Source organism: Triticum dicoccoides, chromosome 7B, assembly GCF_002162155.2.
Source record: "Triticum dicoccoides isolate Atlit2015 ecotype Zavitan chromosome 7B, WEW_v2.0, whole genome shotgun sequence".
NCBI lineage: Eukaryota > Viridiplantae > Streptophyta > Magnoliopsida > Poales > Poaceae > Triticum > Triticum dicoccoides.
In genome coordinates, this window is record NC_041393.1 from 732,073,415 (window position 1) to 732,088,982 (window position 15,568).

Consider the following 15,568-nt stretch of genomic DNA (forward strand, 5'->3'; position numbering starts at 1 on the left):
CTTACATGGCAGTGTCACAAGTAAGTGGTACTATCATTACTATCTTATATCTTTTGGCATGAACATGTGTATCACTACGATCGAGATTTAATAAACCATTCATTTTAGGTGTAAGACCATTGAAGGTATTATTCAAATAAACAGAGTAACCATTATTCTCCTTAAATGAATAACTGTATTGCGATAGACGTAATCCAATCATGTCTATGCTCAACGCAAACACCAAATAACAATTATTTAGGTTTAACACCAATCTCTTTGGTAGAGGGAGCGTGCGATGCTTGATCATATCAAGCTTGGAAAAACTTCCAACACATATCGTCAGCTCACCTTTAGCTAGTCTCCGTTTATTCCGTAGCCTTTTGTTTCGAGTTACTAACACTTAGCAACTGAACCGGTATCTAATACCCTGGTGCTACTAGGAGTACTAGCAAAGTACACATTAACACAATGTATATCCAATATACTTCTATCGACCTTGCCAGCCTTCTTATCTACCAAGTATCTAGGGTAATTCTGCTCTAGTGGTTGTTCCCCTTATTACAGAAGCACTTAGTCTCGGGTTTGGGTTTTACCTTGGGTTTCTTCACTAGAGCAGCAGCTGATTTGCCGTTTCATGAAGTATCCCTTCTTGCCCTTGCCCTTCTTGAAACTAGTGGTTTCACCAACCATCAACAATTGATGCTCCTTCTTGATTTCTACTTTCGCGGTGTCAAACATCGCGAATACCTCAAGGATCATCATATCTATCCCTGATATGTTATAGTTCATCACGAAGCTCTAACAGCTTGGTGGCAATGACTTTGGAGAACCATCACTGTCTTATCTGGAAGATCAACTCCCACTCGATTCAAATTATTGTTGTACTTAGACAATCTGAGCACAAGCTCAACAATTGAGCTTTTCTCCTTAGTTTGCAGGTTAAGAAAGTCATCGGAGGTCTTATACCTCTTGACATGGGCACGAGCCTGAAATCCCAATTTCAGCCCTCAAAACATCTCATATGTTTCGCGATGTTTCAAAAACGTCTTTGGTGCCTCAACTCTAAACTGTTTAACTGAACTATCACGTAGTTATCAAAACGTGTATGTCAGATGTTCGCAACAACCACAGACAACGTTTGAGGTTCAGCACACTGAGCGGTGCATTAAGGACATAAGCCTTCTATGAAGCAATGAGGACAATCCTCAGTTTACGGACCTAGTCCGCATAATTGCTACTATCAACTTTCAACTAATTTTTCTCTAGGAACATATCTAAACAGTAGAACTATAGCGTGAGCTACGACATAATTTGCAAAATCCTTTTGACTATGTTCAGGATAATTAAGTTCATCTTATGAACTCCCACTCAGATAGACATCCCTCTAGTCATCTAAGTGATTACATGATCCGAGTCAAACTAGGCCGTGTCCGATCATCACGTGAGACGGACTAGTCATCATCGGTGAACACCTTCATGTTGATCGTATCTTCTATACGACTCATGCTCGACCTTTCGGTCTCCGTGTTCCGAGGCCATGTCTGTACATGCTAGGCTCGTCAAGTTAACCCTAAGTGTTTCGCGTGTGTTCCGAGGCCATGTCTGTACATGCTAGGCTCGTCAACACCCGTTGTATTTGAACGTCTGAATAAAACACCCGATCATCACGTGATGTTTTGAAACAGCGAACTGTCGCAACGGTGCACAGTTAGGGGAGAACACTTCTTGAAATTGTTGTAAGGGATCATCTTATTTACTACCGTCGTTCTAAGCAAATAAGATGTATAAACATGATAAACATCACATGCAATCAAATAGTGACATGATATGGCCATCATCACTTTGCTCCTTTTGATCTCCATCTTCGGGGCTCCATGATCATCATCGTCACCGGCATGACACCATGATCTCCATCATCATGATCTCCATCATCGTGTCTTCATGAAGTTGCCTCGCCAACTATTACTTCTACTACTTTGGCTAACGGTTAGCAATAAAGTAAAGTAATTACATGACGTTTAAGTTGACACGCAGGTCACAAATAAATAAAGACAACTCCTATGGCTCCTGCCGGTTGTCATACTCATCGACATGCAAGTCATGATTCCTATTACAAGAACATGATCAATCTCATACATCACATATATCATTCATCACATCCTTTGGCCATATCACATCACATAGCATACCCTGCAAAAACAAGTTAGACGTCCTCTAATTGTTGTTTGCATGTTTTACGTGGCTGCTATGGGTTTCTAGCAAGAACGTTTCTTACCTACGCATGAACCACAACGTGATATGCCAATTGCTATTTACCCTTCATAAGGACCCTTTTCATCGAATCCGATCCGACTAAAGTGGGAGAGACAGACACCCGCCAGCCACCTTATGCAACTAGTGCATGTTTGTCGGTGGAACCGGTCTCACGTAAGCGTACGTGTAAGGTTGGTCCGGGCCGCTTCATCCCACGATGCCGCCGAATCAAGATAAGACTAGTAACGGAAAGCATATTGAACAATATCGACGCCCACAACTACTTTGTGTTCTACTCGTGCAAAGAATCTACGCAATAGACCTAGCTCATGATGCCACTGATGGGGAACGTAGCAGAAATTCAAAAAATTTCCTACGTATCACCAAGATCTATCTATGGAGAGACTAGCAACGAGGGGAAGGAGAGTGCATCTACATACCCTTGTAGATCGCTAAGCGGAAGCGTTCAAGTGAACGGGGTTGATGGAGTCGTACTCGTCGTGATTCAGATCACCGATGATCTAGTGCCGAACGGACAGCACCTCCGCGTTCAACACACGTACAGCTCGACGATGTCTCCCACGCCTTGATCCAGCAAGGAGAGAGGGAGAGGTTGAGGAAGACTCCATCCAGCAGCAGCACAACGGCGTGGTGGTGATGGAGGAGCGTGGCAATCCTGCAGGGCTTCGCCAAGCACCTACGGGAGAGGAGGAGGTGTCACGGGAGGGAGGGAGGCGCCAAGGGCTTAGGTGTGGATGCCCTCCCTCCCCTCCACTATATATAGGGGCAGGGGAGAGGGGGGAGGCGCAGCCTTGCCCCCTCCTCCAAGGAAGGGGTGCGGCTAAGAGGGGGGAGGAGTCCATCCTCCCCAAGGCACCTCGGAGATGCCTTCCCCCTTTAGGACTCTCCCCTTTTTCCTATATCTTGGCGCATGGGCCTCTAGGGGCTGGTGCCCTTGGCCCATGTAGGCCAAGGCGCACCCCCTACAGCCCATGTGGCCCCCCGGGGCAGGTGGCCCCACCCGGTGGGCCCCCGGGACCCTTCCGGTGGTCCCGGTACAATACCGATGACCCCGAAACTTGTCCCGATGGCCGAAACAGGACTTCCTATATATAAATCTTTACCTCTGGACCATTCCGGAACTCCTCGTGACGTCCGGGATCTCATCCGGGACTCCGAACAACATTCGGTAACCACATACAAACTTCCTTTATAACCCTAGCGTCATCGAACCTTAAGTGTGTAGACCCTACGGGTTCGGGAGACATGTAGTCATGACCGAGATGTTCTCCGGTCAATAACCAACAGCGGGATCTGGATACCCATGTTGGCTCCCACATGTTCCACGATGATCTCATCGGATGAACCACGATGTCAAGGACTCAATCAATCCCGTATACAATTCCCTTTGTCTAGCGGTATGGTACTTGCCCGAGATTCGATCGTCGGTATACCGATACCTTGTTCAATCTCGTTACCGGCAAGTCTCTTTACTCATTCCGTAACACATCATCCTGTGATCAACCCCTTGGTCACATTGTGCACATTATGATGATGTCCTACCGAGTGGGCCCAGAGATACCTCTCCGTTTACACGGAGTGACAAAATCCCAATCTCGATTCGTGCCAACCCAACAGACACTTTCAGAGATACCCGTAGTGTACCTTTATAGCCACCCAGTTACGTTGTGACGTTTGGCACACCCAAAGCACTCCTACGGTATCCGGGAATTGCACAATCTCATGGTCTAAGGAAATGATACTTGACATTAGAAAAGCTTTAGCATACGAACTACATGATCTTGTGCTAGGCTTAGGATTGGGTCTTGTCCATCACATCATTCTCCTAATGATGTGATCCCGTTATCAACGACATCTAATGTCCATGGTCAGGAAACCGTAACCATCTATTGATTAACGAGCTAGTCAACTAGAGGCTTACTAGGGACATGGTGTTGTCTATGTATCCACACATGTATCTGAGTTTCCTATCAATACAATTCTAGCATGGATAATAAACGATTATCATGAACAAGGAAATATAATAATAATCAATTTATTATTGCCTCTAGGGCATATTTCCAACACATGTATCATTGTATGCCTTTGGTATGTATCCCCATCTATTATGTAATGTTGATGTAATGATATCCACCTTGCAAAATCGTCTTCAAGATGCGCTTCTATCCTTGGTGGGACCTTCGAGTTTCTTTAGGATAGGGTCGCATCTTGGGTGTGACAAGTTGTACTCTTAGTTAGTTGGCAGTCGTACCTTTTTTTAGCTGGTACGCTGCCGTACGTTGCAATACCAAAACTATTTGCGCGTTTGAAAAAAACTATTGGTACGTGACATGTCAAATTATTGCTACGTGATCATATTTGTATGTAACGCTATATCTATTAATCTCACCCCTTAATTTCTAATATTGATGGTCAAGATAGTTTAATCTATGTGGATGAACATAGTGGCTTATTTGACTTCTGTCTTAAGTATATAATAGATAGATTATATGAGTGAAAAACAAGTTGCAGCTATATTATTGTTTGCACAATATTTTCAAAAAACTACTTTTACCATGAAAATCAAGTTTCCGGTATGAACATGGTTTTCTAGGACATATCAATAAAGTTGAGAATTGTTTTGAATATGTATAAAAATCAATCTCATATGATTTTTTTTGCATTTCTTAATGTTTCTCGTCACGAGACCTTCAAAACTAGATCCACATGCACTTGGTTCGATTGATATTTTTTTAAAGCAAGTGTTTAAGATAAATCTACTTTTCTCTCACAAAATAGAAACTGTAACCAGGTGTTTGACCGTATGTTATGCATTCTATTTCCGTTTGCACATTATTAAGGGATCACACCGGTATTTTTGGAAAGAAAATTAGCGTGAAAATAAGTAACCTGCAATACAAACTTATATTTTCATTATACAACTTTTCTTTGAATAACTATTGTATTCTCTAGAAACACAAAAGGAATTTAAATGATCTACAAGAACCCTGGCTGTTGCTGCGACTAGTCCCTGCTCCCTCCTCCCTTCCATCTACGCCGCCACCAGAGGGCTACGGGCAAAGCCCGGGTGGAGCGTTTCTCGCGGTTGCTGTTTGGGTGGAGGCTCACCGGGGGATGCAGGGGTGACAGTGGTGTGCGGCATTTGGTGGAGTGGTGCGAGCGGATGCCGGGAACTTGCGGCCTCATGGTATTGCACGGGAATGCTGGACGGGCACGACAGGGCATGTTCGCAGTGGGGGCGCCTGTTGGACCATGGCGTGGCCCATGTCTGGAGGCGTTGCGATGATAGGTGCCATGGTGGCTGCCTCTTATGGGTGTGGTACTCTAGGTGGTTGGGGCTACGCTGAGGCTATGCGGATCTGGCCTAGGCGGATGTTTGGTAGCATTAACCAAAGGTGCGATCTATGGACGATGGCTTGAGGCAGAACACATGTATGTGCAGCAGTGGCAATCTTGGCGGTCTCTAATGGTGAAACCTCCATGGTTACAATCCCATGGACCGGTACACGAGCGACAGCACCGACCTACTACATCCTAATATAAGGTTCTCTAATCTAGCGCACATGTGATGGCGTGGTCCTACACTACTAGGTGATTGTCGCGACAAGACGGGATATCTTATCTCTTCATATCCAGTGGCAACATCGAGTATTACTTCTTGATTGAGTCTACCTTCATGGAGGAGAACAATGGAGCATGAAGATGATGTGGGATTTCCGGAGTATCCCGAATTGAAATTTTGTGGGTTATAGCGACCTTCATTGTTCTGGGCCTTTGGTGGCGACCGACACTTCTCACGGCTCGACTGCCTACTTGTTCTAGCAGGATATTCACTTCTGTGGTATCTCAAATAAAGATTGTGTTATGTGCCGGGATCACGGAATGTGGTGGTGAAAACACATTTTTTTTCAGCTCACGCCTTTTTACTAACGTTAATTCTTCACGAGTGAAGAAACTCTGGTCTCTTGCTGGATGTGCAGGACCAAATACTTTTGGAAGAACGTTAATCAATACTGTGGTCATTGAAGCAATTTGGAGCAACTTCCCTTTTGAGAAAATATTCATTTTGCACGCGATAGGAGAAGATGGCGTTTGGTGCAAGTGTGAACGGTAGTACCAATGGTCATACCAGACGCTGCCACCTCCACCTCATCAATATGAAACAACTTTTGTGAAGGCGTAGAGGAAAAAAAAGGGCAATCAGGGAGAAAGCCAGAGAGGAAATGTCAACATCCCAAGAAAGAAGAAGGGATCCGAGCAAGAAGAACATCATTTACATCCATTCGGGCCTTCTTTGATCTTCACCACCTCCTTCCATTCAACGAGAACACCACCATAGAGAGAGTAATTCCAATTTGCAAGATTAGGGTTCGTAACTCTATTCGCACGTATTCAGTGATTGAGATCAAATCGACCATTTATACTATTGTAGAGAATGCTCATATCTTCAGGAAGTTCTTTGATATAACTTCTTGAGAGATCTAGGTATCTCAGATGATGTAGCTTTGGTTTCAGCGGAAATGATCTTCTATATACGCTGAGCTTTAATGCTTGCAAAGAACTATATTTTGATGAATGCTGCAACAAACATTTCAAAAGATCATCACACAGAAGAGTTTGGATAGCTGGAGAGCTTTTCTGGAGAGAAACATTCAATTTTCTTTCTGGTTCCTTGCATGACCAAAATAGATGACGAGCAGTGTTTGGAAGCCACTCACCCTGACTAGGTTCCTCAGTTACATGGGCACATTCCTTTCCCATTATAGATATTGCAACATCATGCATAAGATCATGGATTTTACAAGTGGTTCTGGAATAATATGCCTTGGTGCCTCTAATTTCTATGGATGTGGCTTGGACTTGTTTCACATCTTGAAAGAATGACCTTGAGGCCAGCTCACTAAAAAATTGTTTGCCAATGGTTTCAAGACAAACTTGCTTTTCCTGTATGAAACCATGTGCAATCCATAGTTGGATCAGCTTGTCCACATTAATCTCGTAATCTTTGGGAAATACAGCACAGAAAGCAAAGCATTGCTTCATATGCGATGGCAAGTCATTGTAACTGAGCTTGAGTATTGATAAGATTCCTGTCTCCTCGGTGCAAATGCTGCTTCTGATTGATATAGCCTCCCATTCTTCCTTACTGGTCTTGGTGCACAGTACAGAGCCTAGTGCTATTGCAGCTAAAGGAGAACCAACACATCTCTTCACAATCTCATCAACCATATCTACCAACTCGATGGGCCTTTTCTCTGCCTTCTTTAAACGACTGAATGCTGTTGTCTCGATGATTTTCTTTATGAATTTATCATCGAAAGCTTTGAGATTGTAAGCTTCAATAGTGTGCATTATTTCAGCCACTCGTTCGTCACGAGTAGTTGTCAAGACCACACTACCCATGCCACCATATTCAAGACGGGCCTTGAGCTGTGTCCAAATCTGAACCTGTCGTGCCCAGACACCATCCAATACAAGGAGGTATCATTGCCCACTCACCACATTCTGAAGGATATCCAGTGGTCTTTTCTTTTTCATGGAAGCATCTGCTTCTTTGCTATCACCCTTCTTCTTAGGAGCTGCTTCAACTATACTTTTTGCCAGAGAATCCACATCAAAGCAGTCAGAGACACACACCCATAGCAGCAAATCGAAATACTTCTGAATTTTTGTGTCATTGTACACAAGTTGTGCTAACGTGGTCTTGCCCTGACCACCCATTCCAACGATGGGAACAACCGTGAGATCTGCATTGTTAGCTTGCCCAACTAGTATATCAACAATTTTCTTCTGATTGTTGGCTCTGGATTCAATGATGATTTTCTTGATTTCCTCTAGGTCAGTGCTAGCATGATCCGTCCGCCGCAAGTGACTGGATACCGGGGCTGTTGCTGATACTTAAAGCCAAAGGCGTTCATTTCGGTCACGAGGACCTCGATGGCCTGCACAATCTTGCGGAGCTTTCTTCCCATCCTGTTGCGGAACACAAAACGGTGTGGGTGGGAAAGAGTTTTACCACATCAAAGCCAAGCTCCTTATAGTGTCCCTCCTTTTTGGCCTTGCGACGAAGTGCCTCGTACTTGAACTCGTCGAAGACTTCATTGGCCTGGTAAGCCACCTTCTTGATGGCCTGGAGCTAGGCAGCCACCCCTTCTCTTTGGGAAGCCGTCTGCTCGGCGTTGGCGATGATGTCCAGGATGGCAGGCATTTGCGCATCAGGATCTCATGTTGCTCCTCCATGCCTTTCATCACCTTGTACTGGTCGAGGAGGCTGCTGGACACCTTGTCCTTCACGATGGACAGCAGTGGCCCGACCACCATGGTGGCCACGAGCTCCACCATTGGGACGCCAAGGTGAGCGCTCGCAGGAACACATGGGAGCGCAGGTTGAGAAAGACAATAGTGGTTGGAGCAAATAATGTGCTTCTCGCTTGCCTGCTTGAGGAGAAATGGAAGAAAAAACAGCGCGGAGGCGGACGATTCTGGCCACACATATGCTTACACGACGAGGATGCAACGAAAGCGAATCACCTAACAACAGACGGCCGAGTAACTGAAGACAGTGATGATGCGCGTAGCTGTACTATAATAACAATCGACCCTACAAGAATTCATGAGAATTGTTGGGACCGAGGCGAGTAATCATGACTGGTGTTGAGTACTCTAGTCCTTATGCCGTCCCACTGGTCCTATGAGTTGGTGTTCGGTGATCACATTGCCTTGATCACATTCCAACAGCTGCGTGTGAAGATCTCAGAAAGTGATGGCCCAGCAAAATAACAAGTCTCCAATAGTGAGAAGCGTGTATCCACGGAACTACAAAGAATTTATTTATCCAACGAGAAGATCTCCCAAAGCACTATATTGTTCAGGTAGTAGTAGAAAGTGAAGAACCAATACTGGAAGCAAGTTATTCTGGTATTACTGACTGTGGAGGAGATGTACATTCCGCCATTGGAGACGCTTCAGAAGCCGCCGGCATATCCCTCCGCTGACGATTGCCGGAGAAACAGAGACGAACGAGGACGGCGCGCGGCGACAGGGATCCTCAACCTCCGGGATCCTGTTCCTCAGGCGACGGCGTGCTACCTCCTGTCGTGGCTTCGAGACGCCACCGCGAAGCGCTCTTTTTCTTTTTAGGGCCGCCCTAGCTGGTCTGGTGGGCCGAAGATGATGGCCCAGTTTAGGAATAAACTAACTGCAGCGCCGCTTTGTTCCTACGTTTAGTACCACACTGCTCGGCTAAGAAGGAACCACGCGACTTAAATAGGCCGGTGCTCAGCACTCCATTGCCGAGGACGCAAAGCTCATTCATTGGCTCTGCCGAGGCAAAGAGCTTTCGCTACGTACTTATGGCCGGGCCTGTCCTGTCGGCCTGTTACCCTTGGTCACCCTCGCTGTGTGTTGCGGGTTAGAAGTACGGTGTGATGTCAGTCTTTTTTATTTAATATTTTGCTATTTTAATTTTTTCCCTCTCTTGTTCTAATGTGTTGGTCTTTTTTCCTAATATCTTGCTATTTATATTTTTATCCTTTTTCCAAATATATTTCTATTTACATTTTCCCCTTGATATTTTGCTATTTCATATCTTTGTTTTTTTACTCCATCCTTTTCTAAATATAAGTCCTTTTAGAGATCTCAATATGAACTACATACAGATGTGGTACGGTGTGAGGTCAGTCTTTTTTATTTAATATTTTGCTATTTTAATTTTTTCCCTCTTTTGTTCTAATGTGTTGGTCTTTTTTCCTAATATCTTGCTATTTATATTTTTATCCTTTTTCCAAATATATTTCTATTTACATTTTCCCCTTGATATTTTGCTATTTCATATTCTTTGTTTTTTTACTCCATCCGTTTCTAAATATAAGTCCTTGTAGAGATCTCAATATGAACTACATACGGATGTATACGGACTTATTTAGAGTGTAAATTCATTTATTTTGCTCCGTCTGTAGTCCATATTAAAATCTCGTAAAAACATATATTTAGGAATGGACGGAGTAATATTTTATTATAGAAAAAAGTCCATTTTACTCCCCTGAATAAAGTGGGTGGTTCACTTTACCCCTGATCTTTATTTCTGTTCCCTTAACCCCCTCAACAAACCCTAACCGGACCGAAAACCCCATAGGCTGGTTACTCTCCACCCACTGCTGATGTGGCGCAGTCAATGGCGGTATGACCCTAGTGGCCCCCACTTGTCAGGTACTCTCCTTCAAAAATAGTCCATGTAATTTCACAAAGATACCCTCCTTCAAAAATGAAAAAAGCAATCAGCTCCTGCCCCGTCGGCTGCCTCCTCGCCTGCCCTCCATGGAGGTGGTAGCGGCGCCTGTGCTCGTACATGGCCACTCCACGGAGTAGAGCAGCAGGCTGGACTCGCCGGCAAGGAGCAGGGACGGCGGACGGGTCAAAGTGCGCGCCAAGGGGAGCAGGGACGGCAGACGGGTCGAAGTGCGCACCGGTGGCACACCGTTGACCAGGTCGTCACAGCGCACGAACGTGAAACCCTCCGCGGCTGCTGCTCCCACCCGTGCGCGGCCGGTGCTCGCGCCCGTCGAGGCCGGCACCTCCGCTTCTTGCGCCCGGCGTCGCTGTTGCTCCCGCCCGTCGCGCCCGCCACCACCGCTGCTCTTGCCCGCAAGCAAGTGTCCGGCTCCCGCGGCAACTTGGCCGCAGTCGGCCCTCCAGCGGTGGCTGCTGCTCCGACTCCCGCGCACGATGCTTCTCCGGTGGGGAAGCAAGCCCTCCGATACCCATGGCACGTCCAGAGAGGAGAGACGAGGAGGGAAGGGCTTGATTGCTTTTTAGATTTTTGGAGAAGGGTGTCCGTGTAAAATCCTTTATCTAACAAGTGGGACCCACTAGGGTCAATACCGCCGTTGACGGTGCCACATCAGCTCTGGGGGGAGAGAAACCAGCCTGGGGGGTTTTTGGTTCGGTTTGGGTTTGTTGAGGGGGGTAAGGGAACAGAAATAAAGATCAGGGGGTAAAGTGAACCACCCACTTTATTCAGGGGAGTAAAATGGACTTTTTCTTTGTTATATATATATATATATATATATATATATATTTCCTTCTTCTTTCCTAATATTTTGCTATTTTATTTTCTTTTCCTATTTTGTTCTATTATTTTGCTATCTTATAGTCTTCTTTTCTTTTTTGTTCTAATATTTTGCTATTTTGGTGCTCTACTTTTTTCCCTTCCACAGATCAAAGGAAGGTAATGTCCTCTAACTCTCGTCTAAATATTTTTCCCTTTTAGTCTTTTTGCTATTTTCTTCTAATATTTCCCTATTTTACCACTCTGTTTTTTTGCTTTCCACGGCTCAAAGGAAGCCGATGTCCTCTAATATTTGTAGACGCTACCGTGAACTCCTCGTGTGTCTCCTCCAAATAGTTTGCCTTTTTTATTTGTATTTTTTCCTCTTTCCTTCTATTTTTTTCTTAGAGAAAGCATATTTAGGACAGTATAACCGCACCTAATTTCAGCACTCTCATGCCATCAGCAATTTAGACCGTCGGATGACGTGCTTTAAATGTTCCTGGCCGTCAGATCTAAAATCAACTCGCGCACCGGGCCTTTTGTCCTAAGGGGCCACTATTCTGGAAGAAAAATCCGAAGCATGTGGTTAACTGGGCCTACCGCCGTGCGGAGCCCATTTTTCTGCTTCGCAGCGCCTCCCTTCCCCGATATCTCATTTGGACCCGGCTTCTCCTCTCCCTCGCGACCTAAACGAATCCTAGGTCCGCCGGCGCCGTCACATTGACCCACACATTATGCCCCAATCTTCTCCACCTGCACCCGTTATGCATGCACCCCCTAGCCCCCACTCACCAACGCCGGACCCCCTCCCCCCTCCACGAGTCTTACCACACACACGGCGGCTACCCCTCCCGCCATGCCAGCTACTCCTCCTGCAATAACTTCCCCACCGGCTCCACCATCACCACCTCCAGCACCTCTTCACCGCACACGCGCCACTACCGGTCGCCTTCCACCTCCTATTGATCGTTTAAACCTTTCCGCTATGGCCTCTTCTCATCTTCCTCATAACTATCTCATAGCCCTTTGCGACCCCAATTGGCGCCAAGCCATGCAGGAGGAGTTCGATGCCCTTACACTCAATAAAACGTGGGTCTTGGTTCCTCCACCATCTGGCGCAAATATTGTGAGTGGCAAGTGGATCTTCCATCATAAATACAATTCCGATGGCTCTCTCTCATGCCACAAAGCTCGATGGGTTGTTCATGGCTTCTCTCAACAGCCGGGGGTCGATTTTGATGAAACATTCAGCCCTGTCATCAAACCAACCACCATTCGTATCGTTCTTTCTCTAGCCATCTCACAATCTTGGCCTATCCACCAACTTAATGTCAAAAATGCCTTACTTCATGGTCATCTTAATGAGGTAGTCTACAGCTAGCAACCATCTGGCTTCATTGATCCTCATGATCCTACTCATGTTTGTCGTCTACTCAAATCCTTATAGGGGCTCAAACAAGCTCCTCGTGCCTGGTTCCTACGCTTTGCATCCTTTGCTCGTTCTCTTGGGTTCACTGAATCTAAATCTGATGCTTCTCTCTTCATCTTTCATCAAGGTTCTTCCACAACTTATCTTCTTCTCTATGTAGATGATATTATTCTCACTGCATCCTCCTTATCTCTCCTTACCACCATCACTAATTCCACGGTTCTTGAGTTTGCCATGAAGGATCTCGGTCCTCTTCATCACTTTCTCGGTATTTCTGTCACTAGTTCGGCTTCTAGTCTCCATCTTTCTTAACGACAATATATTCTTGACATCTTATCTCGTGCTGGCATGCGGCGATTGTCACCCCGTTACTACCACTATTGATACTAACTCCAAACTACCATCCTCTATCGGACCTCCAGTTTCGGATCCCTCTCTCTATCGTACACTCGCTAGTGCCCACCAATATGTCACTCTCACTCGCCTTGATATTGCTTATGCTGTTCAGCAAGTCTGTCTCCATATGCATGACCCTCGTGAACCTCACTTCTGTCTAATTAAACCCATCCCCCACTATCTCAATGATACCCTTGATCATAGTCTCTCTCTACACCGCACTTCTACACATTATCTTACAGCCTACTCAGATGCCGATTGGGCTGGATGTCCGGATACACGTCGCTCCACCTTCTGATTTTGCATGTACCTTGGAGATAATATCGCCTCCTGGTCCTCTAGACGACAGATGACAGTTTCTCGATCTAGCGCAGAGGCCGAATACCGAGCCATTGATGCGGCCGTTGAAGAGTCTTGCTGGGTTCGTCAGTTATTACAGGAACTTAACAGGCCCGTCTTGACTACTACTGTAGTATATTGTGACAATGTCAGTGCGGTCTACTTGTCAGAAAACCCGGTACGACATCGTCGCACGAAACATATCGAGTTAGACATTCATTTCCTTCGGGAGAAGGTAACTCCCGGCGCAGTTCGTGTTCTTCATGTTCTGTCAGCCCTGCAATTTGCGGACATCGTCACCAAGGGTTTACCAACAGCTCTTCTCCGCGATTTTTGGTCCAGTCTTGAGGTCACTCCCATTCCCGGTTCAGATTGCGGGGGCCTGTTGTAGACCAATATAGCTACGACTTCAGGCCGACTTGGACTACAAGTCCGGCTGCCTCCACATAGATAGTTTCCCTGCTTGGGACTCCTTTTGCAATTGTAAACTTCTATGCTATATATTGTTGGCGCCGCCTCCCGCAGCGCCGCACTTCTTCTTCTTCCTCTCCTCTCACAACTCTCACTTGTGTTTCTCTCTTCTCAAGAACACACACAAGGGAAAGAAGACTCAACACCCGCACACCCACGCATACATCAAGAAGAAGCACAAGAGCTTTGCCGAGGCGCTCTCTCCTTGATGAATACACTGGCTACATCTTTGGTGCTCAGCCCTCTCGGCTTCACTTCTCATTCACTTGTTGAACTTAAATAGGCAGTACAAATGACTTCACACCCAGCCACTAACTCACGCACGCACACACTAGGCTGACCGACACACTCGGCCACTATCCTACACACGTCGGCATAACACCATCTCCTCCTAGAATCTCTCCAGGATATGCATCACCTGCTAACTAACCTACACTCGGTCATGCACAAACAGACTCAACGCATGCACGGCTACATGACCGACCTTTTAGCTAGCCCACTAACCAACCTATACATGCAGCTAACGACGACTCCATTCATGCAAACTAACTCACCGTCCAGCCGGCCAGTCTTGCTTCAGCCATCTACGTGTGTGCCGTATCACACGACCTTGCCGCCTCGCGCGGCACCGCGGTGTCACGCCGCCATCGGCATCTCGCCGGACTCGCGGTATCTCACGGCCGTCTGGCATCTCGCCTTCTCCACACATCTTCATTGAAGCTCCGCTGACTAGCTACTCCCTAATGTATGCTACATGAATAAGGAAAGTAAACATGCAGACACAAGTGACAAGATTAATCCTGACAATCACCCCCTAATCTTGTCATCTCCAAATCTTGGACGCGGATCACCCGCAACAACTTGCCGTGGACGACATCATCGCAGTGCCGATCACCACCGCACACCATCTTGTCGTAGATGACGCCATTGCAGTGCCAACCACCCGCCATGGACCATCTTGCCGTGGATGACACCATCGCAGCGCCGGTCACCACGGCGTCGTGCTGCACACAACGGCTTCACTTGACGCGGACCACACCTTCACGACGCTGATCACCACGCCATCATCATCTTGCGGCTTCGCACCGCAACATTTGTTGGATTCGCACCAACTCTCCATCATGACGATGGCATCGCACCATCGCCGTCGGCATCGCACAGACCCGAGTCAGGGGGGTGCGCCGAGGCAGGCAGTCAAGCTGCCCGGTATTCTCAGATTTACAGCCTCAACCAGGAAGCGCCGGTGACGATACGTGTATTCGTTCAGTTAAAGTTCCTGACTTCGTTGGGTTCTTAAACCTAATCCATCTCATAGTTTTGGATCCGTATTTTAAATCATGATATACTTTTTTTGAGCATAAATCATGATATACTTAGAGCATTTCTAGCCGCGCCCCCAAAACGGCCTCTCCAGGCGATTTTTTTGTGCCGGCGCCGAAAAAACGGCTCAGTCATGCCCCAAGAGCCCTTTTTCGCCGGCTTGGGCCGAAACCAGCGCCGGCGGCTTCGGCCGCCGACACCTCCAGGAGCCGGAGGTGCGCCTTCTGTACGAGGCCGAGTACCCGACGCCCCCCGACATGCGCGTGCCGGCTTCGTGGAGGCTGAGCGCCGGCGGCGTCCCGGTGCCG

The 15,568-nt window shown here is 46.6% G+C and overlaps 1 pseudogene; it reads right to left on the minus strand.

The window, feature by feature from the left end:
- Positions 1 to 6,648: 6,648 nt before the first annotated feature.
- Positions 6,649 to 8,735, minus strand: LOC119339584 (annotated as a pseudogene).
- Positions 8,736 to 15,568: the final 6,833 nt, after the last annotated feature.